Source organism: Spodoptera frugiperda, chromosome 3 (assembly GCF_023101765.2).
Source record: "Spodoptera frugiperda isolate SF20-4 chromosome 3, AGI-APGP_CSIRO_Sfru_2.0, whole genome shotgun sequence".
Classification (NCBI taxonomy): Eukaryota; Metazoa; Arthropoda; class Insecta; order Lepidoptera; family Noctuidae; genus Spodoptera; species Spodoptera frugiperda.
This window is the reverse complement of record NC_064214.1, coordinates 868223-895864: the sequence shown is the minus strand read 5'-3', so window position 1 is coordinate 895864 and position 27642 is coordinate 868223. Positions and strand designations below refer to the sequence as shown.

Sequence of the window (27642 nt, the reverse complement as noted above, 5' to 3'; positions counted from 1 at the left end):
ACTTACGGTGGCCGGAGATCGTCTCGCGATCCCCGACGCCCGGAGTGTCTCTCGCGACGGCTGGGGCGTGAGGAGGTTTGTTCTCTCACGCGCCCCGCCTCCTCCTTAGCTAGCATGACTGCTTCGCAGAAGGAGGAGACGGCATCCCAGTCCCTCTCGCTCCGCACCATGGCCTGAACCAGTGCTGGGCGCGAGAGGTCGCCGTCGCCGACCACATCCCTGAGGACTTGGCGGTGCTCAGCCCACGCAGGGCACACCGCCACCGTATGTTCTACCGTGTCCTCCGGGCGGTCCTCACAGTGATGACACCCGGGCGTTTCCTCCCGCCCAATAAGGAACAGGAACCTACCGAAACTCCCATGTCCGGTAAGCACCTGCGTCAGGCGGTAGGTGAGGACGCCGTGGCGCCTCTCTAGCCACTCCTCAAAGAGGGGACTTACCGCTGCGATGACAGCGAGCCCAGCCCTCGGTTGCGACAGTCGTTGCTGCCATTCCGCCATGAGGAATTACACACCTACAAATATGACTTCATTTACTACATATTATAACTTTTGCAAGAAAAAAAATATTCGAACAATTTTCAACAACACTGTCTACTTTTGTTGAAAATTAAGACAAAACTGACATGAAAAGCCAGCTGTTACAATCATTAGTCTCATGTTTGTACAGTATAGTTAGCGAGGACGTTGTTCAAAACCGCCACAATTTTTGACTACGTGTTGGCTCTCTCTACATAAAATTACGTACATACGTCAGTCTTGATAAATTTGAAAATAATTATCATATTTTGTTTGGCTTATAAATATAAAATAATACATGGTAAAACATTACACTTTAGTTTTGAAAATTATTGAGGAATTAAAGATAATTTTAGTAAAGTAAGTCATGTAATCATTTTATTAAAGGAAATTCATTAGAAATGCGAATATAAATAACATATTAATGGTAAAGTACAGGACCTGTCCATGTATATTTCGAAAGCATTGTGACATGCTTGCGACTGTCTGATAGGGTACGGTTACGTCATACTAAAGGAGTGTTGACACGATACTATAATCCCGGCCTCCAAAGCAACGACTTAATTGATAAACGCAATGTTGTTAGCTAATATTGGTGTTATTTTATGCACATGATCACACTACATGCTTGAAAGAATTATCATTTCAAAGTATAATAAACTTTAGTGTAGAGTTTTAAACTTCATTGTTGAATGTAGGTATTCTTTATAATCATTTATTATTCTTGGGTGTAGTTTGTTAACTATTTATTATTCTATTTAGAAGAAGAAGACGAATATAAGAAGTAGAGAGCAATACACGGAAAAGTATAAATACTAGTATAGCCGGCTGTTATCGGATCAAAGTGGCCTATACAGAGACCAGCTCCATCGTTTTAGGGCGTAGGAGCACTCACTCAAAGGAGGACTGGATGTCACAACGTACATGGGACCTGATAGAAGACAGACGGAGACTTCACCTGAGACGCCTCGAAGCCCATGATGACGCTGTTCGAGCCGAACTTAACGTGCAATACCGTCAAAAGCGCAAAGAAATCTATCGCAGTACCCGCAAGGATAGAAGGCAGTGGGCTGACGGTATTGCAGATCGTGCTCAACACGCTGCAAACACAGGCAACTTAAAGGAGCTATATAAAGCTACACAATCCTTGGCGGGTGGCAGTAAGTCCAGGAGAAAAAAGCCGCTGAAAGCTAAAGATGGACAACTCATTGTGACACCAGAGGGGCAGCTGGCACGCTGGCATCAACACTTTGTAGAGGTCTTCCGGTTACCTACGACATCAACACCTGGCGAACTTCAGTTTAATTCCCCACCACCACAGCTGCTCGATATTAATGTGGACCCACCTTCAGCCTTGGAAGTAGCTAATGCAATCCATTCTCTGAAGACAGGCAAAGCACCAGGACTCGACCTCATCACTGCGGAGATGCTACAAGCAGACTTACCTTCCGCTGTCGATGTTCTGACGCCTCTAATCGAGAAAATTTGGACTTCGGAGGAGCTACCGGATGACTGGAACAAAGGCCTTGTTATCACTGTACCTAAGAAAGGAGACCTTAGTATGTGTGACAACTGGAGAGGCATCACATTGCTCTCGATTCCTGCTAAGGTTTTCTGCAAGATCATCCTGGACAGACTGGCAACGGCCGTGGACCCTCTCCTCCGCAGGGAACAGGCTGGCTTCCGATCGAGCCGCTCGTGTACGGACCAGATCAACACTCTTCGTATCATATTGGAACAGGCATCAGAATGGCAGAGAGAGATTTACCTCACATTTGTTGACTTCGAAAAAGCCTTTGATACGTTGAAGTGGCCAAGCATCTGGTCTCGTCTACTAGAAATTGGAGTGCCACCGAAGATTGTCCGCCTGTTGGAAAGTATCTACAGAAAGTACTCCTGTAGAGTAACTCACAACGGTCTCATTTCGGAAGACATAGCGGTGCACGCGGGTGTCCGCCAAGGCTGCCTTCTGTCACCTCTGCTTTTTCTGGTCGTCCTGGACGGAATTATGCTTCGCATCACAGATAAACGGCGCCGCGGGATAGAATGGGGACTGTCCAACACATTAGATAGACCTGGACTATGCCGAATCTTTGCCTGCTGAGTCACACCCATGCCGACATGCAAGCTAAGTTGGACGATTTGCGACATGAGGCACAAAAACAGGGCTCAAAATTAATACCCGGAAGACCAAAGAAATAAGATCTGGCGTGAAGAATAATTCACCGTTGCTGATTGGCACAGAGGCAGTGGAGCGCGTATTCACATACCTCGGGATTCGTGTCGGATTCTGGAGGAAGTAGGAGGACATCGCCTCACGGATCGCCAAAGCTCGAGCAACTTTCGCGCAGTTGAGACCGGTCTGGCAGTCCCGAAAACTGACCCGAAGGATCAAGCTTAAGATCTTCGGGTCCAACGTCAAATCGGTGCTGCTATACGGGTGCGAGACGTGGAAGGTAACGAAGGACATCTCCCGTTCCAGGTCACGTTAACCGATGTTTGCGTCGCATTCTCGGTATTTACTGGCCCGAGACCATCTCCAACTTAGACCTGTTGGAGAAATGCCACGAAAGTCCTATCGATCGCAAATAAAACGCCGCAAGTGGGGATGGATTGGCCATTCTCCGAAGGGCCCCGACCACATCTAAACAAGCATTAGAGTGGAATCCCCAGGGGAAAAGGAAGCGTGGCCGTCCTCGGCATGTGAACTTGTATATTTATAAACGCACCCACGACACAGGAGACAATCCTAATGTAGAGCAATGTTTAAAAAAAATCTAACGTTGAAAAAAAAATATTTACAAAACATTTTTTTACTACCCAATAAACTTAGTACGTAGTATTTATTTATTTCACACAGTAGAAGAATGCTTACTACTAACTTTCGACCTGTGGCCGAGCGTTGTAGAAAGTCCAACAAATCTTATTTTCTTTTGTTGTAATACAATATACACGAGAGCCTTTTAAAGAAATGTATATTTATTTATATGTTTCTGCACTGTAGATGATAGGATTACAATCTACTTAGGTTTGCAGCGTCTGGTTTCTGAGTTTTGCTACCTGAATGTAATAGCAAAATTGAGGTTGAATTTTTCAGTACAGTTTTAGATATTAGAATGTTTTGCTGTTTCTTCTTTCCTTACGCTTTTATTTGATGTAGCGGATAAAAGAGATGAAACATATTTTTTGATTAGTATTGTAAATCAAAATAACATAAATCCATATAAAGGTCGTTATTATTTATTTATTTACAGTCATGGTCGTCCCACTGTAGGGCAAAGGCCTCCCTACCCCTCTTCTATTCGTAGAGCTTTCAAAACAAAATAAATAAAGGTCGTTGAAGAAATTAAACACATAATTGCTACAATATTGTGCAATGCAAACAATATACAAGCCAGGTATATTTGCAATGCCTGAAAAGGTCTCCAAATACATATTTTAGATTCTCGCTCTTTTTAGCTCGTTAACAATTTTAATTAGAGCAAATGGGGCGTTTCTTTGCATAATTGCTCAAGTTTATTTATTCATAAGTACACCGTTATGTAGGTTTCGTACAAACAAATTTACCTTTTTGGCCAGTTAGCGGTGCGAGAAATTCCTTCTTAGTACGTGATTATGTCACGGAAGGAGTTAACTTTCGAAATTGCATGGCCAAGGGTCACTTTGGGATAATTAGCTCATTTGTTTTTGTGTGATATAAATTGAAAGTAATGCGATATTATCCCCACTTTAAGTTATTTACTATGCTATTCGATACTAATATGAATTGGGTAAATATTTGTAGCGTAATTTGTAATATTCGAGACATTTTGTATTAATGAAATTTAATATTAAATATGTACCATTATTTGGTTCAACCACAAGCAGTATAAATGATAAAATTTACTGTCACTTGAAACAGGTACATAAAGTTTTCACATTTGAATGTTCCTCATTCAAAAGTACTTTCCAAAGAAACAAATGAACTCTCGAAACAATTATTCAAAAGAATTGGTGCAGTCCAATTAAAGAACGATAAATCCAATTCAGAATTTAAAGTTATGTAACTCAACGGGTTGAGACAAAGACTCAGCAAGAATCTTGGGATTCTCGCATCCAATGAGAAAATCGCATTCAACGAAATGAATTGAATGTCTGATGGTATTCGGGGATTACACCATTGAATATATCCGTTTTCTGATGCTGTAGAAGAGTAGACAGAAAGACAACCGACCATTCTATGCACTTAAAGCTATTGGATGAGTTTGTATGTTATGGGAATATCTTCAATGTTTTGTTTCTGATTTTTAAAGTTTAAAATTATTTTGTAATTTGCGAAAATGTTTGATGAAGAGCCATCAGATTGTATTAATGACGTGCCATAAGATTTTAATCTTCTGCTTAGCGTTTCTTTTACAAATATTCAGTTTTGCTTTTGAATTTGATAACTGATACTTGAAAATTAAAATATTTTGTTTATGACTTATACCTTCTCCATGTGCAGTTGCCACTTATAAGCTGATGATGATGTAAGACAAAATATAATACCACGTTATGTTACCATTAGAAAACAGTTATAATCTTTTGACAACATTGTAACGTGTATTGAAGAGAAAACTGACGACGAGACTAAAAATGCTCTAGTGGCTAATAATTGAAACATAAAACAAACGTAACGTTGGGACCATAAAGAGGGATGGTTGGTTATAAAACTACGTATTATGAAATTACTTGTTCCATCGTACACTTACACCTAACTCGCGTCGAAGGGTTTGCACTAGAAATGAAAGCAATTTACATGTATATTATACGTATAAGTCCAATTTCTATGGTAATGTCGGAAGGAGGGAAAAATAGTGGGTTTATTTCGGGTTGAAGAAAACTAGAGTATAAGTTACAAATTAATATTATATGGACGGAAATAATGATGCAGGTTAAAATGTTTTCGTATTTTTTTTACATTCAATCGTTTCTTAAAACAGAGGAAAAAAAAATCGTCACGCATTTTATCTTTGTACAATGTACACCCACTTTTCACAACTGAGCACATTTCTAGGCTCGCTGTTACAACAGTTTTTTTTTTTTCAAACCAAACAAAACCGAAAACAAAGTTTTTTTTTATATTATCAAAGAAAATGTTTTTTTGGTATTATTTTTCAGTAATTATAACTGAGAAGCTTAAAATTTTTAAAGGATTTAATTGTATTTTCTTATTCCTAGTTGCAATGCACTACTTGTTTTTATAAAACTTCTCCCATGAGAACTCCAAATTGTCCCAAAATCATACTAAAACAGTTTATTTTAAGCGTACAATCGCAATTATAATTCTTAAACCCTAGTGGGTTTTGTGATATAAAATAAAGTGTTTCCGTGCAGCATATATGGAGAATCTCATATTCCTGAAATTTAAATTCCTGTCGGGTCTCATATACTTGGCTTCTAAGGATAACTTTCAAGTTTCCGTATCTTTACTTTGGGGATCTTAGAAACATTATTTAGTACTTGTTCTTTTATCCTTTCATAATCCCATTGCTAAGCATTATCGTATGTATTTTTTCTTCTTTTTTATGTAATTACATTTCTATCTTTTGTTTTTCGTGCGTAAACGTAACGCTCCGGAAAAACACTACAATTTTTATTTTGTTTTTACTTATTATTTATGCAATTTCAGCTTTAAGTAGTTGATTACAACTATTATTACATAAAATAAATATTGAATTCTTCTATTAAAAAATAATGTTTTTACCATCTCCTGTTTGCGGTTTTTAGGAGCGTTCCGTTTACACTCTTTATAACATAGGATAACGGACTAAATGGCTAAGTAGTATTCTCTAATAGTCATTATTTTTGTTAGAATTCAGTTGTTTTATTAAGTAGGAAAATTATCATGGTAGATATCTTGTTATGAATGACTTGGACAAAGTGGACAAAACGTTTAAAATACGATAATAAGTATGAATTGCTCATATTTACTTAACATGACTTGCAAAAATAGATTCAGTACCTTATAAATTGTTTTTAACTAGTCGTTTTGTAGACTTGATTATAAACTACTTTTTTCTTTTTCTATACATCAAAGATGATCAAAACCAACAATACCTATAAATAAAAACATTTAATACATATTGCAATCGCTTTACTCTAACCCAATGAATATTGCATTAAAGTGTTCGAAAGAAATCAGAACTGAAATCCGATCGAACCGAGTCTGTTAGAAATAAACGATGTAGACAAGCTTTTAAAATTTCAGTCCGGGTTATTATCCCTTTTGTACAATACTGACGAGATGAAATGCGGTTATATACATCTCTACACTTCTTTATATTTTTTATAATGGAAAAATGCTTCATACAAACAATGATCAATTCAATTTTTTGCAAGGAATACAAACAGCATGTCAAATTGTGCATAAATGCGTAAATGAACATGTTTTGTTTTTGGAATACATTTTGTTTGTATGCAAATATTTGTTTGATTGTATTTGTCTACTCTTCTAACTCAATGCATCTGTAGACGTATTTAAAAGAGAAAAAAAAATAGTTTGAAATTTTAATACCAACACATTTATCGTGAACTTTCAAAAGGACTGAAATACGTTCATAAACTGCAATCCAATAAAAGTAAATTCAAACAAAAAGTAACTTTATTAACAGATAAACACGTCCAATCGACATAATTATTCCAATAAAACCTATCGAGATGTTTCTGATTCCAAACTAATTCCATTATAACGACGACGAATTTATGAACCACACAAAAAAAGAAATTTCCTTGCCGATAAACGAACTGTGAAAACCTAGCAATTAATGCATGCCATTTTATTTACATTTTGTTACTGAATAGCTCTATCGCCTCACTAAAAGTCTTAACTACAATTTGAGTTCAATCTAAAACGAACTCTAATGTTCAGTGTTAGGAGAGTGTTTTGATTAAGAATGAAGTCAGTCGTATTTTTTTGTTATATCGGATAGTGGGTGAATGTTTCACTTGGGTGGGGCTTTTGTGTAATAAAACGAATGCTTTCCTGTATCTGGACGTCGATAGCTATGCGTACTATGAATATTTGGCGGTACCTTGATGAATATTTTTGGGCATTTTCGTTAGCTTCCCATACGTTTGGTTTAATGTAGTTATTGTAAACACAACTTAATGTTTATGTGTTACAATATGGGAGTTTATTTTGCATAGTGTTTTACAAATCAGGTGGAAGATCAATTGTGTAATTTCCATAACCGACTTATTGAGTTCCATTTCTATATTGCAATCATATTGCCTGGCAAAAGAAGCATCTCTGTGTACCTCACAGTTCAGAAGCAAACAAATACACAAATTAATTTTGGTCCCCCAGATATCTTAATGATCTAACCTAATTCTCATAATCAAATTCATCACTATCTCCTAATAAGGAAACAGTATCGATAATTTCTATTTTCTGGGTCATGAGGGAATACCTATAAATATTCGAGTCTAAAAGCTTTACCAGAATAGAAGATAAGCCCATTTTACCTGTCTACGAATGTTCGGATAGACCGATGTTTCAAACTGTTTTATTCAGATTTCAAATGTATGCCACAGTGCAAAATTTTCGTGGAAGAAACTTGTATTTTTATACTGAAATATACGATTTTCGTTATTTATTTTAATACTGATATATTACCTGGAAATATACTGTGTTTATCACAGTATTATACGTACTTTTATGGAAAAAATCTATACTATATAATATTATAAAGCTGAAGAGTTTGTTTGTTTGAACGCGCTAATCTCAGGAACTACTGGTCTGATTTGAATAATTCTTTTTGTGTTAGATAGCGCATTTATCAAGGAAGGTTATAGGCTATAAATCATCACGCCACGATCAATAGGAACCGAGCAGTGCGGGTGAAACCGCGCGGAAGTAGCTAGTATTTAATATGATTGTACATCGGCCGTGCAATTATATGCTCATCTGCATACCCCATCTGGAATAAAAGGCGTGACGATTTAAAAAAAAAATATTAGTAAATATTTCAGAAACATGAATACCAGTAAAGTCAGATCTTTTTAAATATTTACACAATAAATAAAACGTTTTAATAAAATTTCACTTCAGCTACTGCAATTTTTGTTTGCTCACATACAGATAGTATGTCAAAAATCCCAGTTAAACAAAATTCTAATAAAAAAAGACAAACAGTAACGAACGCGCTTCCATTTCGGATCTAAAAAACTCTGGATTGGATTTGTTGACTTTACGTCGCATATGTCATTCATAGAAACCTGAATATTCACTTTATTGATACTTGATTTATCAAAGCATTATTGCACTGTGGCTAACGAATAAAATTGAAACCTATAGCCGTGCAAATATGGTTGAGATTTGATATCTTTCAAGTAGTGTTTTAAAGGAGCAAACTCCTCTACATTATCTTTGAATATCAACAACGTAAATTAAAGCTTTCTTACTCGTTTCAACCCGAAGATTCCCTAGTAGGTTATCGGGTAAACCACCATGGTAACTTTTTGAATACAATAATACATTATACCATGCTAAAAGATGGGGTAATATGCTTTTCATCACACACAAATATGGAGGCAATCAGAAAATCACAAAACACGGAAGGAATTTCGTCATAAATTTCGTGTATTTCCTATACATATCCGATAGAGAAGGCTTAAATAAAATGTTATTGACAGAGTTGCGGATGTGAAGGGATGAACGTATAAATACAAGGGCATACAGGGAGATGGATAGGGGATTCGATCAAAGTTCCACTGTATAAAAAGGGGCACGTACTTTGTTAAAGTTTTAGCTTTGTTTCTTGTATTTGTTTATGTGGGCGAACGTGCATAATGTGCCCAAGTTTCGATAGTATTAGGCTAATGTTTTAGGGTAGAGTTTCACTTTACCAGCTCGCTTTACTTTTATAGTTAAAGGCTTTGAGAAAATATTGGGTGTTACGTTACAAAATACGGTAAAAGTATTAATTTTAATTTCGGCGATCAAAAACTACAACTGATTAAGCGATTTTTTAGCGACAAAATATATTTTTATAATGACTATCGTGAGATATACATACAACTACAATACAAAAAAATATAGTCATAAATTACATCTCATTAGCTGTACCCTGTAAACAACCTAGAAATTGACATTCTCAAACTAAAAGTCTGCGCAATCAGAAATCTAAAACCAACTAATCACTTGAACCGGTTCTAAACCAAACATTTTTCACTGAGAAACCATATAAGGGATGGCATAAAATGGAAATTAGTTTCTCGGATTGAAATCTAGGCCGCTCGAGTCCTGCCAGAGCCACCGCAAGCCTGGCTTCGGAATCAGGATGTTCCCGACTTTAAGCGAGTTTTTTGCGCCAAAGCCAGTTGGCATACCACAACGGGTACTGACAATTTCGTATTTTAATTTTTTTCCCACTACGCAAATACACTCTGTGAGATTAACGACCTTTTTCGTTTTATACGGCCAGTATTAGACGCAAAAAATTAAATAGAGGTTTGGAGCTTTCAAAAATATTAAATGGGCTAACAAAATGCGTTACGGTCATTTTAATTGAAACTTTTTGTACTGATGTCTGACGCTGCTAGTCTGGTTTTTGAAGAGTAATTGTCTAGAAAAATATTTTGTCAAATGCAAAAATTAAAACATGATTTATAGCTTTTTGTATTCAATTCGGGGATCAATTTATCAGTACACAATTTTAAGTGTTATTATTTTAAATTAGGTTTAATTTTAATACATTATATTGGCCATTAAGTAATAATTAAAGTAAACGAGTATGCCTAGCTAATTACTAAAATGGTTAGTCCAATAGACTTTTATCGTAATTTATGTAAATTAATTAAACATTTACAAAGGTGAAAAAAGTACCCACGCAATACTCGTACTATCAACATTTATTTCATAAATAAAGTACATTGTATCGTAAACTGAATAATAAGTACTGAAATCAATCACATACATTCAGCAAAGTACAATCACATAATGATAAAAAGCAATAAGAAACTTTAACAGAATGTGAATGAAAATTTCTACTTGAGTGTTTGCAATAAAATTTTATGACACAATAAATAACCGTCTTTCATCGTTGTTGGTTAAAGAATTTCATGTCATAAAGCTAGAAAATGGACCTTAGTAACAAAAGGTTGGTGCATAATGCATGCGGTGCTTCGCAATCAGGTGTAGAGTAATGAGATGGTTTCAATGGTATCAGATGCAGTAACTTCAGCTATTGTGTACATAGCTTTACATCACGTTATGAACAACCAATATAAACTGGACTTTGAATGTGAGAAAAGATCATACACCACGAGGTCACGATAAACTGGTTATTCTTAACTTGATGTGTTGCCTGTGTTCTTTTTGCATTATCTTTTGTAAAAATGACTGTTGCTGCACTGAGATAAGATTGCTATTTTATTTCTTACATGTCCCTCTTGTACCATTTGTTTATTTGTATTAATTTTCATCCCGCTCTGGGAAATAACGGATAATAGTGTAACCGCTCTTTGCATTTACGCTTTCGCTTCGGTTTCAAGATTTACATAGAGAAAAGGACAGAGTAAGAAATAGTGCTATTTCGTTTACTTTATTAGTTTTCCGAAGAAAATATAGAAAAATCAATTTATTGTTTCTTGCAAGTTTAATTTTGTTTCATGTATATTTCTTAAACAAAAGATAGGTAACGGAATTCTACGTTAAATAAAATAAAATAAAAAAACCTTTAATTTCCAGTACCGTACTTAAAGTTTACAATTCTTATGATCTATTTAATTGTTAGTTCATATAATTTAATGTCTATGTTAGTATAAATTTTCTTTCTTTACTTATTTCTATGTGTGAATTCTCTTGAATTCTACAAATCTTGAATTCTACATTAATAAATATTAAATAAACAAGAAACTAAAACCCACATTAAAATGACACAGTAAATGTGCATTTAAATTTAAATTCCTACAAAAGCTTTCCAAAGTACTATTCCTTCGTCTGTAAATTGCACAAATAGGAAACTGTCTAGCAGACATGCGTGCTTAAGGGAATTAAACCCGTCACTCGAATATATCATATAATATCTTAAAGCATTATAAATTTATCTTACTAACATTATGCCTCGGTAGAGTGGTCACAAGTGCAATTGCTGGATAAGGTGTCTTGAGTTCGATGTTGTCGGACAAAGTAGTCCTGGGCCTAATTCGGTTTTTCAAAAATTTTCAGTAATAGCACAGAGTCTGGAATTGTGCTTAGTATGTGGCAATAGGCTCACCTCCCACTACATGGGACTTATAATATATATGGTGAAAAGTGGGTGTACATTGTACAGTGGCATTAAGTGCCTTAATGTGCAAGTTCACCTCCGCCCATTTGGGAATAAAATGCGTAACGTTGCGTAGTAACATTATAAATGCGAAAGTTTGTGAGTTTCTGTGACATACACACAAATGTGTTTATATTTATTACTTTCATTAAAACGGCTCAAGGAATTCATGATGAAATTTGGAACAGGCGTAGATTAAAGAAGCATATAGACTAATTTTTAACCCGCGGGAACGAAGGCGAAACTGCTTTTAGAAGCTATTTTCACGTATAAAGCAATTACTTGTAACGAAAATAAATGCTGCAAAGTATAATAAAGTGTACTAGGAGATAATAAAATCAAGACGCAATGGATATTGATGGATCATGCTTTGCAGAAAAAAGCGTAAATTGGTTTCATTTCCCCTGAGATGCTTCGATATTAATCGTCTGTATCAAATAAATTGATTTTTGTATAAGCTAGCACAGTAAACAGATTAGGAAATAAAATTAATCTTAGATAAAATCGTGAGAGGAACTATTATTGTATAAACAGAAGCGTGAAGCGTGATACCCCAGATATGATGGTTAAAATTAAGATAAAGTAGGCAATTTCTTTACTAAAATATCTGTTGACGATTAAAAGTTAGCTATAGGATTATTTTTGTCGTTGTTTATTGTTCTATATGTCATGCGTCAAAAATGTTCCGTATATCAATCCGCAATAATTCAAAACCAGGTCCTCTCCAACACTAAAAATATCTCTCCTGTGTAGGAAGGTACGTGAAGTTTATTCTACCTATCATTTCATATTATCATCACACACAAATGATTTTCATGAATCCTTGTTAAACAAAAATACCTTTACCAGAAATTCACAAGTAATGTCACAAAACAAAACCACATCGAAATTAATTTACGTCTCAGTAATTTGTTTACACTCGTAGTCACCGTCAAAATTCACTCACAACACACGAAAAACATAATTTCGCGTAAAATATGCAAGTTGTAAAGCGAAACAAAAGGGTAGCAAATGGGGGAAAGGGTGTGACCACATCATATTATCCCAATCATCATATTAGGCGGGGTACAAAATAACGGGGTTCAGGAAAATTGATGCCTTTTGCTTTTGCCAGCTTTTTACTAACTTTAACATAGTTCGAAAGTAATACGGTAATACGCTTCATTAGTTTTGCCGAAAACAAAATCTCATTCAATTTATTCAACGGTGATTTAATGTGGATGTATTTTGTTTGGTTGTATAGTTGTACAATAGTTTTGGCTAGAACTAGCAAGTGGATAGTTAGTTTAAATTCATGTTGTTACATTCTTTATACGGTATGTTAAGAATTACTTAAAGTATATTTTGAAATCTATATAAAGTTCACAATACAACACAATATTTGTATTGTATTATAATAGTATAGTAAAATGATGTTTAAGAGTTTCCTCGCTGTTTAATTGACCAGCATATAAATGACAATACTACCGTAATTATCATTACAATACATAAACAGAACATAACAATAACAGCTCAATTTATTGCGCAGCAGCGACAAATATTCGCCCCAATAAATCCAAACCCGTATTCATTAAAATAAAAAAAAACAAAATTATGCCGCACGACCGGGGTTTACGTAATAATGATTTCCTTTCTCTATCAACGTGACAGGCACATCTTCTTAAGACTTCAGGCCGTGGCTTAGAAAATCCAGGCCGTATTTCACTCATACAATACATGCGAACGCAGTAGACTGAGCGAATAAAAATAAAAGAACTAAGTAACTTTCCCACATAGCTGGGAAATATTCATTACAGTGAAAGGTTCTTACCATTATAATGCTTATTCAGGGGTGCTATGCATTAATATTGATCAAGTGAATCACGCTGTGGCCTTGTTCAGTTCGCAGATGTAGAAACCCTTGGAGTTGACCTTGAACAATATATTTTTTTCTCTTCAAAACATTTTCCTTTATTTTCACCCGCGGAAGCAAATGTTAATTAATATTTTACACGTTTTACGACTACGAGTGTTTTTGTTAAATTAATGTAATTAGCGTTTCCATTGAAGTCGGGGCGCTTGATGCCCCTGTTCGTAAATTATTTCGTCTTGAAGCTTGTTGGTACTCAATAAATAATTAATTTAACATCACTGTTAACCATTATACTGAATATAAATTAAAACCTTTAAAATTAGAACGTACAGGTACAAAGAAAAATAAACTGTAATATACATTTATTCTCGTCCAGAGGTCATGCACATTAATCTAGAGTTTCATTGTACAAAAATAAACAAGATTGTTTACACTGAAAATTGAAATCAGAAATTGTCATATCAATATCCAATGTAACATGATAATAGAGATTCGACGTCTAAAAACTCAAACAGATAACGCAAAGTCCTTGAACTCGAGAAATTCCAAATGTATAAGGAAACTATGCCCTCTATATGAATTTATATACATTGTCGTGGACATGCGTATTGGCCGCTTATACGAACCGAAGCACGAATCTTCTTCACCACAAACGGTATAACGAGCTAATTTGGACCTTGTACTGAGTATTTGGAGGTTCAAAATTGATCCGGCGGCGCGGCGAGCAAGCGCTCTATGTTGGGCGGAGGCATCGAATCGGGGGTGATTCAGTTGGAAACTCGCCGCATAAGGGGTAGTATCGCGCTCGTGCCCCTGTCGATACATAATCACTGATCAAAACCTTCCGAGATGACACCTCTCAATCCATCCAGGGAGACAGTTGTTTAGAATGTCAGTGTTATTTGTATTTAAAAAAACATTTAAAATATAATATTCTCGGTTTAACGTTTCGGACGCCGGCTGTCAGAATCATTGAAATCAAATACGTGTCGTTCGGTCGTCTACACGTTGTTGTTTAAATAAAAAAACGAGAGTAAAATAATAAATTAGACTGATTTGTTAGTGTTATTTTTTGTTTAAATTTAAAGGTGTTGTTTTGTTGTTCGTTCTAAAAAAGTTGAAGTAAAAATTAAAATTAGGTTCTTTAAAAGTGATCGGTTGACAACAAAAACAATATATGGATATACCTAATGCCGAAGTGCATCTGTAATGGCTGTGATATAAACCTTCGTCGCTGGGTATAAAAATTTACAGAAAAAACATTTTCTTTTTTGCTTCTAAGGCTTTTTGTAGACACGATTGGCAAAATCGGCTTTTCTTTGTTTTGTGTTTTGTTCCTACAAGTGCTTTAAGATTTAAAATATTTTTCAATACCAATTTAAATATACACGATTTTATATTTACCCACCAACTAAGACCAAGCAATTTTGAACTTTATACTAAAATTCACACCCATTTTACTGTGACGTTTTGATTATAACGCACATACTGTATATTATTTTCTAAATAAGGCCACTATTTCGAGCAAATTTTACTGCAAACAGTTCCATTTATATAATTAAATTGTTAATTAAATTTGCTTTGTGTATAATATAGGTACACCTGCCGTGAGTGGAACGTTTAATAGGTAGTTGTTTATTCAGCTGTGTAATTATTAAATTATTGAATATATTATACGGAGCTAGAATTCGTGAACGTTGAGTTTAAGTGACATTTTCTATGCTTTACACTCGTGTTGCTAGAAACTGTTTAATTCGACGTCACGTTATTTTATAGTCCATCAGTCTCCAATTAGTTTCGTTCTCTTAACTGATCATAAAAGTTGACTCGCCATGTATTGTGTTCTACGTATATATGAATTTAACCTACATTTTAAAGGAATTACAAGTGAATTGGATATTCATTTGTAAAGCAACGTAATTGTTTGCTTCGTTCATTTTTTAAGCAAACCTATGAAACGTTTGAAATTAGAAAACACAAGGGCACAGAGTTATATCTTTTTACTTAAAATACGTTTATTATTTCCGAGCATTCTCACATTGTATTAATAAAAAAATCAAGGAGTCGTAATTTTAAATTCCTTTAAATAAAATGATTGAAAATATACTCAGAATATTTAGTGACTATGAAAACAATTATATTACGTGTAAAGGAAAAAAAATCCTATTTGATTGTATTGTCAACAATGAAAATGTTCGTATCTTACACAACCAAGATTATATCTGATGTTCCAATTTCCTACCAATCTTTCCAAACGTAGAAATGAAAAGAGAAATCAGGTAGAAACAGCGAAACAGTACTGCTATGACTAATCTAAAAAGGTAAAAAATATTTCAAGCTCAACACGACCCGTAGAATACCTGAAGTTTTTCTCGTAAAATTGTTGTACAATGGAATGAGACATAAAATAAATATACAGAAGGATGCCAGGAGCAAAAAAAAAATGCGCAAATGTTTCGAAAGGGATGGAAAAAATGTTTTGGAAACTATGGGCTCAGAATGTATTTCGAAACAATACAAACAATTCAAGGGTGCTCAAATTATTTTATCCGCTACCTTATTAAGTACGCATATTTTCGAAATTGTGTCATGTTTGTATACCGAAAGTAGAAACAATATATTTAGTACGTATTTAAAAATATAATAAAGTATACTGGAAATACTCTTTAAAAATACTGCAAGAGATATAATTAGGTATCAAGGGAGGCTTCTGAATTTATTGACGTACCCTTATTTTAGGTTCAAAATTATGTTACATTCGTCGTATTTTTCACGGGTTGTATTTTTAACACAATTATTTTAACTTTATATTTTGTCCTATTCTTTGGTTGAATTGGAATATCCATACACATAATTTGTCTATTTCTCGTTGAAATGGATTTCTTAACGTATTTTATAAATGAAAGTAAAAAAATATTTCAAAGTGGGCCAGACATAGGTAATTCAAACGTCTGAGTGCTACTGCAAATGACATCTTATATTTTATTTCAACACAAGGTGTTCATGTTTTATTAAAATGTTTACGAAAACTAATAAATAGTTGTCTTAAGTTATTTACATTTGTTGTATACATTTGTAATTTTAATATATTAATGAATACATAATACTATGATGATAAATAGTTCTTATAATGAATAAATCTGTGTACAGCTTCTCAGATTGAGATATTAATCACAGCAATAAGAATTTTAAGCCACTTCGTATTTAAAAATTATACTAATGTGAAGTAAGAAGAAAAATCGTTTAAAGTTTTTAAAATAAATTACCTGAAGTTTTAATTCAATATTTCAGAACACATTAAGATACTATCAGACTAAGGTTATAAATCTGTTATTATTTATAAGTTTACACAATACTGACAAGTATAAAGGTCAGACAGGGCGGCCCATTCGAACGCTTATAACCATAGAAGTAGATACAACCTTCATAAATGATATAATGATTACAAACATTGAACTAGTGAACTCATAAATAATAATGGTCATTTTTTTACCAAGAAAATTGCCCGTTTATAACACACAAAAATGACCTTTTCCTAAAAATTTAGAGAAAATATATCTTTAAGACTTATTGCCTCAATGATAAGGGTATCGGTACGATAGTTAAATTCTTCGGAAATATTTTATCTGATAGGTAGTAAATGTTCGTAGAAATTCTAAAACTTGGCTCTAAGATGGAAATCGTTGACCTATATTTTATTATACAATGGATATTGTGAAAGGAGAGAATCAATCATTCGTTATAACAGAAATATGATAAATTGTTTTTCTCCAATAATGATGCTTACAACCCTTACAATACTCAGTATCGTATATTTTGAATATCAATACTAGAAAATTAATTTTAAAATGGCCAGTCACTGTTTCTAATTTACATTTTGATAGATTGTATGATAAAATATATTTATACGCAAGTTATTTCAACAAAATATCAAAATCAATCAATTTGTTTTACTAAATTCATTCTAGGACTAAAATGAACTTAATCATGTTCAAAATAAAGATGATTTTATTCGGTATAGCGTTGTCTATAATAACAATATTCCGTTCTATTGAATACGCGGTTAATAGTTCATTTTCTGTGTCGATTTGAGAACTATGCATACTTTATATGAAATGTTTTTAACATGAGGTGATTGGAGTACAAAATAAAATCGCCTTACATTAAATATAGTATAAAATAGATGGTATAAAATTAACTACTTCCATCGATATAATTATTACAATTAATATTGTTTTTAAAGCTATAAAAGTAATATATGTTTAATAAATATTCTTTCTGTATCTCTCTCTCTCTCTCTCTCTCTCTCTGTATTCTTTCCATCTTTATCTATATCTTCTTCCGTCTCTTTCTCACTCATTGTCTCCTTTCTTTCTCTGTTTTTATCTCTATCTCATATACATACTTTTAAAAATATAAACGATAAAATCATAGTAAGTGTTAAATAGGGAACCGTACCGCAACTACCTAATATCTATAACGTACACACTACAAATGAAACAAAAAAACAAACAATTAAATTTAAAAAAGAAGTAGTGCATTAAAACAGAAAAAACTAATTTAATTACAAACGGAGAACCGAAAAAAATATATCACAAGTTCCTTAATTATTCTCTAGAATAATATCTCGAAGGCATTGGGGTCGAGGAAATGTGGCGAACGTCGCTAAAGGTTTTATTGTGACGCGTGCATCGACCGCCGACCGACGCCGTCGAGTCTCCCGCAATCTTGGATGGCTACAGTAAATACATAAATTACGAACTAACAGACATGCAATTCATTTTTATGTCCATCAGATGAAAAAATGGTGTTAAAGGTTGGAGAAGATTAGTATTTTAGACATTGGATTACCTGCAAGGGTATTTTGAAAATTTAAAAATTTACAATTCCATAGTTGAAGTATTGAAGTGAAACATTTTTTTAAGAACTCTTTTTTGAAATGGCTGGATTTAGTCTTGTAATAGTTAATACGAGTATATTTGAATTGCGTAAACACTTTTACATTAATAAGCCAAACTTTTTAAATTTATCAATGTTTTTACAATGAATAAACATTAAATCGAAAAAAGTTCATTCCAAATTGCCGTTACATTTGTTTGGGTAATTTGATTCGAACAACTGTCTGCGTGTGTTTATTCTATGAGGATAATAAAAGGTTGGCGCCATCGAAGTACGAGTAAGCAAATCGAGTGAGGGCACAGATAAATTTGTTTGGTAACGACTACGTGCTAACACGTTCCGTACTGACATTAAATTGGCTTGGTATGACAGCTGTATCGCGTTTTACTTTTGTATTTTTCCTCAACAAACGTAAAAAGTTCATAGGCCTAAAGTGCTGGGGATTTATACGATTGTCATCACAATTTTATTTCCACTTCATATCCTGCTGCAAATGTCTTCTCCGGCACCAATGACGTGGCTACAAAATGTATTAACTTTTGCCTCCAACTTCCCCTTTATGCGATTATAAATCTCAGTTTCTGTGGCGTCTACTGTTTTGCTTTCTCAATTCTTCAGCACTTTTGTAGCACGCATATGTGGAAGGCTACAAGCAGCCCTACTTACTTGAACGTATATTTGTTTTCAAGATATACGATATTTTTAGGAGTGTTGTTGAGTCACAATTTATGGTACTTGAAGCAATTTCGTTTTATTTCTGCTACAAGTAAACAAAGATCTATGTAAGTGAACTAAAAGACTCCGAGACCCAAAAACAAATTCAGAGTTGTTACTTACTGCTATAAACATTCAAGGAGAAAATTTGCCTCCGCGACGATTCTCAGTATATTTTCAGAAACGTGTTTTCATTAGGAAAACCGCATTGTTAGGAACCGTAGCGTTATCTGTTTACATCCAAACAATCCCAACTTCTTCTAACTTTACGCTGAAGATGTCCAGATTGAGCGCTAAGATCCGGATTGGGTCCAAAACTTAAATTAAATCACACTTTGCTTTTAAGGGCTTGGTACGTAACACAGCGAAGACTTGTTCACGAACGTCATAATAACAAGTCTAATGAATAAAAATCTCCCAAAGTTTTTATTTGATGTTTCCACCTCCCTCCTCCCTTGGTAAAGTTTTCTATTGTGTATATTCGGGTAGACAATAATATCGATTTTTCTTCTCTTTTCTTGTTAAAGGCTAGTGAACTCCAAAACGTCTTAGTTTAACTGTTATTATCCATTTTTATGAGATTAGTAACATAAAATGTTTGCCGCAAGTGTCGTATTATAAATCATTATTTATGTTTGGCAATGTCTCTCTGTATGAAATTTATATTGTGCTATAAATTTATAATAAAATTCCATTATTTAACTATTACAACGTATCGTCTCAAAACTCACAAATAGGTCTCATTCCCAAATTCCTATGTCTTCGAGATACAAATTTCATATGAGTAAACAAATTCTATTACTTCTATAGCACTCAGGTACGATACAGCAACAATGCTGAAACAATCGACTACAGTAAGTTGCTTGAAACCTTTGTCGAAATCTAACGAGTAACACTTGACGGCAAACTTCTTGCCAACAGAATCAACATTCAAAATTCTAGGCCTTTTGAAGGCCAAATTAAACTTGCTCAGTTTATGAACAGAGTTTTGTAAGTAATCAAAATTAACGGGTTTATTTCGCTGTTCATTCGTTCTTAATTAAAAGGGTACGATAAAAATATCAGGGTGTTTCAAATGCGCGCGCGGACATTTATCGACTTGGATAATGAGAGTGCTATAAAATTTTCATAGCACTTTTATGGGTAGAAACTGCACTTCCATTGTGTTAAATTTGCAATTAGGTGCACTATTAATACAGTTAAGTTCGAAAGGTGTTTTACTAGAAGATACTTTAATTACTCTTATGATGAAAATTGAAAATAAACCTTAACAAAAATATAATACTGAATTTGTACCTAAATTTTGAGAAAACAGTGGCTATTTAGTTGATACTTACATTTCCGGCTATTAGCCTTTAATTGTAGTGTACGTAATAAATTTCAGTCCAAAAGGCTTTCCCGAACTAGCTGGCACGGAATACAATAGCAATGTCTAATAAATCATATTTGGTTTACTTCCTGATATGAATCCAAAATTCAGTATGAAATCCTATTTGGACACTGCCTAAACAGAAATATTATGTTACTTAAAGTAATGGATAAAACCCATTCCATTAAAATTAAAACAACCTGTTCTAAAATCGACAAATAAACTCTTACAGAAATAAAAGAACGTTTTATAATAATACTTAATTTTTGAAACATAATTAGTGAGTAAAGATTAAAGACTAAAATATAAGCTTGATTAGACAAATTCCACCAAGACAATCGATTCCCCTGTAGCCGAGCGTAGAGTAAATTAATGGTAATGAAAATTAAGGTAGATAGATCAATGGAAATTGGGACTTGAGATAAAATGTTAAACGAGGTCTTTAGAATTCATCTCAGTTACTATTGTATACTGTTTGATGAATAATAAAATCAGTATTGTTACTTAACAATTCAAAAATTGTAAGAAAATTTGGTGAATACAGAATGCCAATGACGTGAAAAAGAAATTAGATTATTCGAATTTTATTTTTGATCAAACCGCATATGGTGAAAAATGATCGTTGTAATGTATTTGTACACATTTGAATGTGCCTTCACTTTAAAAGTGCAAGGCATTATGATATTACTAATCATTTTTGATATACAAATAATCAACTTGAACCAAACACTACTAGACCAGACAACAACGACCAGAGCTCAAACACACACTAACTTAAATGAGACATAAAAAGAAATGGTTCAAAGTTCCACCACATACAGCTGAATACTCTGAATCAACCTAAGAAACAAACAAACCCAAGAGAATATCACTTACGAGATCATCTCTAAGCCAACCTGACTGTCAAAACACATTTCCAAATTGGCCTGTTACTAACCTAGTTTAACAGAAGGCCTATACAAAATCTACTTGGTATATGTATACACATTTCTTCAATACCGAAGAAGTTTTATGAGTGCCCTTGATCCAAATCAGGGTAGGCCTATTGGCCTAGGGATCCAATTAAGTTAAAAATGTAAGACGTCGATTCTGAGCACTGTTACGTATTAGCAACAGTCATAAATTGACGAATGTGTATGGAGATTAACGAGGAAAAATTGTAAATAATATGTAGCTAAAGAGATATGTCAGAATTGGGGTATTTGGGTTTTCTATTGTAGGCAATTTCTCCCTTATAGGTTAGAATGAATATTATAGTACGGTAGTACATTTTCATTAGGTATGTAAGATTATTTTCTATTTTTATACTAGTCGTTTTCCACATTCGTCACCAGACCGAAACGAGTAATTTTGTAGGTTGAGCAGAAAAAAATATAGTAGTGACCATGTGACGTCTGAACTTACGTCATAATATTATACAAATGAGTTAAAAAAATGCTTTAACCAAATATTTCAATTAAATCTTGATATTCGTGCAGCTTTCATTTGTAGTCTAAAAATAACAAAACGGTCCAATGGAACGCAATACAGCAATATCTATATTCCAAAATCGGTCAGCTGCTACGTCGTAGCACAGCCCTTAGACATAATACATTTTGTCGTAGTCTCGTAGTCTCGTAGCCTGTAGCCACCAACTTGATCGATGCTCTTTGTACAGCTACCAGCTGTCGACAGTGGCCTGGCTCAATGGAGCCTGTTAACTAACTGAATGTTCGGACAACGCCTGAATATGTTCTAGGCTTATAATAAAAACAAGATTTTTATAGCTAACATCTGGCCTACAGAGCCTTTTAGGAAAGTTATTTACAGTAATGAAGGCATATAATGTTTTACGTTTGTGCTTATATTACAATTAAAAATAAAAATTATACTTTAACTTAGCAACGTTGTATATTTTGAACCCTTATAAAAGGGTGGACTTAGAGCCAACTTAATATTAATTGATGTTATAATATTTTTCTTTGCCGCATTTTGACAGATCGTTTATACATACAGTTTAGTTAAATAATTCGTAAAACAACAGATAAAAAATGGAATCATGAGTTAAAAACCACAAAGCCTAACAAAACAGTGACCTAAATCTAGTGCTCAATAGTGAAGTGCACGTAGACTATGTACAATCGAAAGCTGACGATAAGTTTATCGATAATCGAGAATAATGAAGGAAGCGAGGTGAAGGGGTCCAAGATCAATGCAACATTCTCGACACAACCGGAACATGCCCTGTCGACGCCATCGCCGACTTATTTATACATCTAGCTGATGCAGCGATATATCTCTGTCGATGATAGTCTGCTTTGTCGCTGAACTCTCGTCGTTTCAGGTATGTTTTAGTTATTTGTATTCCGTAGTTGTAAGGGTAGTTTTGTAGCAGTAGCTAAGTATGTTCTATTTAAAAATGTTGGGAACACCGTAAACTAAACTTTTTTATTGGTAATCTTTTTCGGAAGCGAAACAAAAATTGATGACTTCAACAAAAACACGGGATAGAGACTAAAAACTCCTATTACCGGCTTCAGGAAAAATGCGACTTCCCAATACAATGATGCTAAAAGTGACTTCGACCTGACAAATGAAAATATAACAGGAACAATTGTAACAATAGGCAAATGATGATACGGCATAACACCAAAAGTCTTGTAAAAGAGTCAAGTCATATTCAAAGCTTTGTCCCATCATCAAAATAATAGGCCGGTCGTTTCACCTCAGCCGCCTGAGTTTTGTTCAAAAGATAACAGTAAAAGGAGGTAAGCATTTCTGGTGTTACTTAAAAATGCTGATTTAGCAACGTCTTTACCAAATTTAAAAAGAAAATCTTACTCTTAAAATGTTAAAATTTGATTTATTTACTTGCGATTTCATAACTTTTGTGAAAATGTCGTCCTAAAATTCCTGTCAAAAGTGATAAATTAAAATGCCTTTGAATTGGGTAAAAATCTATTTTCATTTTCTTTCTAATAAAAATACCGCGAATACTCGTATCCACTCCTAAAATCTGGATCAAAAGCGAGAAATCCAAAATTAATTTTTCGTCAAAGGGTACACTCAAGCGCAAAATGTTGAAGCTGATAAATACAAATTAAATTCCTTTAAGTCGACGCTCTTTCATTACCTATGTGTTTATTACTCGAACCGTCAAAACTTTTTCGTTTTAGTACTTTCCGAATTGTGACGATGTTGTTTTTCATTAGTAAGGGAAACCCCGAGAGGCAAAGTATTTGCGTCGTAATTTATATGCCCTTTCTTACGCAACTTCTCAAAGGGGAAAGTTTCTTGCCGTTTGAATTTATGGACATAAAAATTTAGGTCTCTCCGTGTAGGAGTGAAATACAGCTTGAGAACAGATTCACTCTGATAATGAGATGAATATGTTTGACCTTGAATTCTCGGAAATATGATAAAACCTAACAATATTGTCTATACAAAACCGACTTTAATTAGGGCATCTGAGCTCTTCATATACCGTAATTACAGTCAGTAAATGACCCAAATATATGAAAATATCCATATAGAAAGTACAACCTTGCCCGGATCGGCTATTGTAGTCCCGATACCTTTCTTTAGCTATCCCAATAGCTACATAAATATTCAGATATCAGCATCGTAAACGAGCCTTCTTCCTGGAACAGTCGACCCATATTAATGCTCAAGAATTCAAGGTCAAATATTCGTTGACTAACGATGAAGGGTATCATGTTTTTATTACGTTTCGCCGCAGAATCAGCGATGATTTACAAATAAAATATTCAAATATGAAACATTTGGTCGTAAATTTCACATTTCTAAATTATACGTATCGGTTCGTGGGAGTTCTTCGTTACACACGATGTGAGCGGTCATGTGGTATACGGTTTTCAGATTGACTAAGGTGACATAAAATCTGTATATTGGGGATACCTTGGATTATGCTCTGAATTTGTTTCTATAACCAAGTGAATTGAATTAATACTATTCAGTTATATATCAACAAATATTATAATTTCTAATCTTCCAAAAGTAAAGTATTAGCATAATATTACATTATTAAAACCAGTCTCCCTATAAACAACCAAATATATGTGATGTAGCCAAACTTGAAAAATGGTATGTTTATCTCAAAAGTACGTAAAAGGAAAAGTAAGAATGATATTTAAAGTGGGTTCTTTACGGTAATAGACTTGATTCTGCGGCACATTTCTCACCCAAAGAATATATCCCCGTACTGCCGTGACAACATGATGAATGGATGTTTGTTCAAGGTGAACCATTTATTAGATCTATGATCATACCTATCTAGGCAAGTCTCAAACATTTCTAAAAGAAATATCTCAACGCCGCAGTACAACATTAATATTCCTTTGTCTATAATATTAATACGAGCTTGTCGTGAGATTGCTATCGGGAAAAACATTTCATTATTCATATTTCAATTTTCCAATTTGTCGAAGTGACACTTTGTATAAAAATATTCATTTGTTTTATTAACAATATTTTTCGGTCGTTTGCGTAAGGATTTATGTGAAAGGTTTCTGGGTTTGGAATGATTTAGTTCCAGTTTGCGTTGTGTATAGAATTTATGTTAGAAACGGTACAATATTACCGGAAACTCAAACGTTTGGGTCTAACTGTACATATACAATACTCCATGAAATATAATAAACACGTATCAATAGACGGCGTAAAACAAAACGTGTTCCCTACTCCGTTATAAACAAAAACCCTACAGGCGTTGTATGTTTTTCATGTTAAATATTTCACATTCAAAAATACCTACAACAAAAGAAAACCAACATCGATGTTTTTGACCTTCAGCTGCCCACTGCAATACGGAGTAAATATTTGATGTTAACAACACAAGTTGTAAAAAATAAGGAACATTTTTATTTGGGCATCATCGCGTGTTGTTCATGTCCAAACCATTTCTAAATTACTGGTCAACATGCGTGTAGCTACCCCATCTTGAATATTTGAAGACAAACATTATGTTCAGACACAAACCATGACAAGTTTTTACCACTGTTATGGGTAAATTGTCACGTTGGGTAGGTACACGGTATAGTATAACTTTGCTTCTTTTTAAACAATACTAGCGAAACGGGTAAAAAAGGTTTATTTTAGAAGTAAAAGGAAACAAAATGACATTTGATCCACTCACCGTTTTTCATTCAATTCTATCAGCTTGGAATAAAGCTATAGGTTCCTTGAAATTTTCCAGATATTTTGTTCCATCTTGGTTTGAGCTTCACGCTTCATCGCTTTTAAAGCGCCTCAAAAGGAAAACTCGAGAAAATCATGAAAAGGGATTCACGACTCCTCGGAAACAACCTAACGATCTGGGTTTTGCTTTAACTTGGCCTCACTTAAACGGTCCTAGACTTAATACGTATTTTTCTTCAAGAAGATTTGAGTAAATTACTACATAAAAACTTTACGAGTGACTTAACAAGCAAGCATAGTACTGAGCCATGGAAATGAAGCTTTTGTTCGTATATAACAGTAATTTGCATATTTGTGTAAATATATTATGATTCGATTAAGGTTTTGAAGCAAACAGAAACACGTGTCTCTGTTAATACTCGCATCTTGGAAAGGAAAACCATGTGAAATTAAACCATTTTTGCATAATAACTCCTCGCAACATAGAAAACGTCTGTCTGCCTGAACAAACAGGCATTTAATTAAGCAGGAAGTTCCGAGGACACCCGTTCCGCAGTTTGTTTTTGAGGACGAATCCCCTGTTACCCCGTGTAAAGGCCAGTGACAAACAGCTGTATCGCGTGCGTGAATGTGGAGAGTTTAAAATATTAAAATATTCTTGTAATGACGTCATTAATGCCACCGTAATAACTGAAAGGAAACATTTTGCGCTCAATAAACGTTTTCTGTAGGATGACTTCATTTAAAAAGTCAAAGAATTTATTAACTGTTTACTCTGAGATGAAATATGCGATCTTCATTTAGGTTTTGCTTGGACCCGAAATTCCGGTGGCGCCTGAGATACTTTAGTGAAAGGCATCACAAGCAATACGTCACTCATTTTGTTAAGAAATGATAAATTGCCGTCGCGTCCGAAAGGAGGAGAGCTCAAAATTGCGTTGCTACACTCCGCGGTGACATCATTTTTCTAGTTCATTTCGCTGAGACTAATTTATTAAAAATGAGTGCAAAACGACTTATTTTCCGCTTGGACGGAATTTCCAGCACTAATTTGTTTCCAAGTATCCTAGTACAATTTAAATTTTATCTAAATGATAGCGCGGATTGCTACGCTTCTCTTAAATAACTTATGTTGGAGATAAATTGTTGAACGTTATTAAAACAGTACGGAAAAATGCAAGCTTTTGTAAAAATAGTTCCATTAGACTAGATATTTAATAAGATAGAAGAATGTTATTATACTGAAGATTAATCTCAAAGGAATTTATTGATTTGAGTTTATTATCAACTTACGTTAAGAAATCATAAATGGATATCCATTAATTAGTTATAATATAATAAATTTTTATATGTATTATCCAATTTAGAGTCTCGTTATTTCATAAAAATGTATGTTCCATTACAATGTTTTAATAAATAACATAATATGTACTTAACCAATAAAACTTACAAGCCTCCACTTTTTGCCTAAATATTTTGCTACTATTACAATTATTACACATGACGAAAAAAAAAACTTTGATGCTTTTTAAGAGGTCCCATTTAGTCGTAACACTCAACTTGTTTGCTGTTGACTCTTGGAGACTCATTACCTGCTTCATTAAAGCAAGTGTACTCTTGAAAAAGCGGTAACCGTCTTTCCTAGGCTCTCGAGGGGTAAGCTGTAAGAGCTTCAAGTATCGTTCGTGACTCCCGTGTTGTTTATTAATAAACAATTAAAGAGTATTGTCTAAGTTTTCAATGTCTTCTAGACCTTACTGTAATTAGTTTAAGGTATTATTTTGAAGGTAAACGTTAATTAAATTGATGTTGGTGCTTGTTTATTTAGTAGTAAATACTATATACCTTCGTTTTATTTTTGAA

At 34.0% G+C, this 27642-nt stretch overlaps 1 protein-coding gene across 13 annotated transcripts in view; it reads left to right on the top strand.

Moving 5' to 3' along the window:
- The window catches only part of LOC118282010 (small conductance calcium-activated potassium channel protein), a 339202-nt gene that overhangs the window by 234516 nt on the left and 77044 nt on the right, over nt 1-27642 (top strand). The window lies entirely within an intron of this gene.